Here is a 4089-nt window from a genome sequence, read left to right on the forward strand (position 1 = left end):
ACCGTTCTGAGAAGCATCCGTTACCCCTTCAGCATCAACAACCACATACAAATCTCTGAGGCCAACATTACTACAGGTTAGAACAGTAACACATCTACAAAATGTATTTCCATGCACTGAAAAGTATTGCAAATGACGTTAACAAATATCTCATTATGTTTTATGCTAAGCTGATTGCCATTTTCTTTGTAGTTTGTTACCCAAATGGTACAACGTTCCAGTGCAGATGTGAAGAACAGTACGGTTGGCCTTGTCACATGTGCTCCACTTTTGGCAAATGTGATGATGTAATTAACAGTACGTGTGGATGCATCGATGCCATTCCTCCAGATGGGGCTTATTGCCAGCCACTGTCCGGTAGGCGCTGAAAGCCTTTTACCGTTGTGCCTCAGTTACACTTAGGATACGAGTAACTGTTTGTTTTCAGGAATGACCCTGTCTCTGTCTCTTTTTCAAACAGATCTCTTCATTTGCCCATTGCCAACTACGAATGGTATGAAATACCAGTGTAGTTTTCCGACCTGTATGAAGTGTAAAGATTTGATTCTACATTGTATTTTTGCCTGGTGCCCGACTACTCTTTTTGCCTCTTTACTTCGTCTGTTGCTTATTCACTCTGATTTATCAAGCTTCTGCAGGATGTTCTCAGGAACCATTTGTAAACATAACTATGAATAGTAATGCACTGTAATTCGTGTGTATTCCACGTATTTATCGCTGTATGTATTACATTAACTGCTGCTGCATAAGACTGCTGGGCTCCATTTAGGAAGGTGGTCGTGGTGGGTGGGTCATAAAACACATGGGTTTCAAGTGGGAGTGCAGAGTTTGTGTCCCAGGGAAAACCCAAAACTTTTACCTAGTAAAAGGGGTCCAGTGTTTTAATCCAAACCACTATGTATTTTTCCTATCTAAACTAGATGTTTGGTCCCTAAACTTAGAGAGATTTAGCTGGAACCAATTATGTCACTACATCATCTACAACTACCACAACAACTAAGTAATACATTCAATAAAACAAGAGTTAAACTTATACAGTAAACTAAAAGACAACACTGGCATATGTATGTCTTTATTGCTATCATCAACTACCATGCATGGAAGTGCAAAGAACAGTGGAATCCATAGTGCATGAGTAGTCCAATGAACTGGATCTCAATAAACTGGTATTTCAATTTTCTTTTCAGGCACAACACCTAACACGACAACAGCACCCACAACTGCTGTGACCAGTAAGTATTTACGAATAAGTAACACTCCTCTGATTTTATCTGAAGACTTTCTTGATTCCACACCGATAGTACAGGGTTAGTGTTGAGTTAGGTTTTCTTTCTCATTAAATTACAGCAAACGTTGAAGGCAAGGCAGCTTTATTTGTATAGCACATTTCAGCAACAGGGCAATTCAAAGTGCTTTACACAAAATCAGTGGCATAAGAAATGTAATTGTTTCAGAACACATCAACTGTTCCCTGCTTGGGGAAATTATGTCACTCAGTTCTGTCCCTGACAGAAGGAAAACATCAATGATACCTTCACTTTTAGCCTTTATCTGGCCCCTGGCAGCAGATTTTTCGTGCACTTTTCCAACAGTGCGTCACTCACCCGTGTCTGTTCATTAAAGAAATGAGCAGTCATTTAAAGAAAGGCAGCATCAAAAAGAAAGGTATTCAGCCTTGATTTAAAAGAACTGAGTAGCAGCGGATCTACAGGTTTCTGGTTTAAGTGTTATTTATGCAAAAAAAGTTTAAACTTTAAGTGGAAATTTGGTATTTTTGAACCTCCAACCTATTTTTCCATGCATTTGTTTCTAAGTAGCTAATATGTACAAAGATCTTTGCATTTGGTTCAGTATTGATTGAGAGCGCTGTAACCGGCATCTGGGAACCATACTGCAGTGTAATCAGTAATCTTCGGGGCGAATGCGGATTGTCAAAGTACAGTACGTTCACTTAACGGACGGTTTCTGCCACTTCCAGGTCCAGATTATCATTAGAAATGCAGAATTAATAATTCTTTTCAGATCCTACACTGCAAACATTAACAATTCAAACAAGTGCTGTAGTCCTGTTTATGATTTTAAATGAACCGATTGTGTATTCCGTTATTGCAAATGGTTACACAATATTCTTTACAGACCTGAACACTACAACAGCCATAACTACTGATAGAACAGATCTAAACACTACTAAAGACACAAAAGCCCTATTGACAATGGAAACAATTAAATGTATTTGTAACATTACTATTACTTTTTATACATGAACTACATCATTTTTAAAACCCATTCGGTAAAAATGCTGAATCATTATCATACTGTGAATAATCCCGGTTTAAATTAATTTTTTTACTACAAAATCTTCTTTACACATTCCTACAACATGGCCACGGCCACAGTTCCCAACATGGACACAGTTACCTAATATCACCAGCTGTAAATGGTATTTAGAAGTTATGGGTACTCGTCTTCTATTTGACATTTGTTTGGCATTTTTCAGTAAACCATCTTAATTTGAAGGACAAGTTGCAGATAAATAACTGTTTAATTTTCTCTTTAGATACAACAACTGTCACTACAACTGTTCTAAACACCACAGCTACTACATCAATTGTAACGAGTAAGTATTGTTTTTTTAAATTTTGTAATAATACGGTAAATTATCTGCAGTAAAGATATTTCAGTCTTTTCTGGAAACGCACCAAACAAGTCCTCACATAAGATCATCATCAAGGTTCCGTCTAAAGTCCTCTTTACAGACGCCTGTTGCTACAACAACACCCCCCGTCTCTTTTTAAGACTTGTCTTCTGGTAAAAGACTTAATGAGGCATGAATCTTGTTTTAATGAAGATAATATTTTACATAACATAATCATTTTCTGCTTGGCAGACCATTTTAAAGTTCATCAAAACTTCCTTTCAAGTGTTTTCACTACTTATGTTTGTTCAGGACGTTCACCTTTAGTTTCCACTTTGGACTCCAGCGCTGAGAACTCTAGTTACACTTACAATGACAACAAATAGAATAACATTAAATAAATAGGAATATTAAAAATAGACTAAATACAAAAGAAAAAAACAACAACCATCCACAAGTGTGCAAAGTGCAAATCAATGATGGCACAGGCCACATAAACAGAACACCATGATATTAATATTGCACAATCTTACGGCCTCAAGAAGTATTCAGCTACAGTCAGACTGCAGGCCGTAACGATACATTATTCCAAATCAGATTTTTTTTCCTGCAGTTTGGGAATAGAGACGTTAAAACCGCCACATCCACATTATACCCTTTATAGCATACAGCCCTTGGAAGTATTATAAGATACACATGATAAATTATAGCCACTATATCCATTATCACAGCTACAGGAACTTGGGATAGCCATCTATGAGCCAGCAGTCAGGGCGGGTCTGCCCGTGGGTCTGCCGAGTTAAAGCACTCTGGATTCAGCTATTACTGCATGTTACAACTTCTAAAACATAAGGATTTAAATGAAGACTATTTAAGTGTTCCGACTTGCAAGATGATGTACCTCAAACATTTATTCACTGATTTATAGTAGTTTTTTGCCATGTAAAGTCTATGGTAAAAATGTCTACGCCCATGTCTGCGTTAAAGCCTGCAGCTGTTCCTGGGGGGTGGCTGTTGTGACAACAGTTGACACAGAGTGACGTCAGAGTCACATGACTGCTGATCTGACTGTCCAGACTCAGGTCACATTATTTATTATCGGACTTGTAACGGATTTGGACCACATCTGAAAGTGGCCTACATTTTGCCGGGATATCGAATAATCTTTTTATAGGGGGATAAAACGTCTTTATTAACTTCTGTCCCCTTTCTTCTCCAAACGTACCTTTGCTCATGACCAACAAATTACGGAACAATCTTTTTTATAGGGGGATAAAACGTCTTATAGTCGGGTCAGGACAGAATTTCTAGAAGGTGTACCACTAAACAAATGATGTTAATATTTGTATTATAAAACGTTGTTTTCAGATTCAACACCTATTGTTACAACACATCCAAACACCACCACAGCCACATCAGCAACAACATCTGCAGCCACCAGTACGTTTTTCAAA

This window comes from Etheostoma cragini, chromosome 18 (assembly GCF_013103735.1).
Source record: "Etheostoma cragini isolate CJK2018 chromosome 18, CSU_Ecrag_1.0, whole genome shotgun sequence".
In the NCBI taxonomy this organism is placed as follows: Eukaryota; Metazoa; Chordata; class Actinopteri; order Perciformes; family Percidae; genus Etheostoma; species Etheostoma cragini.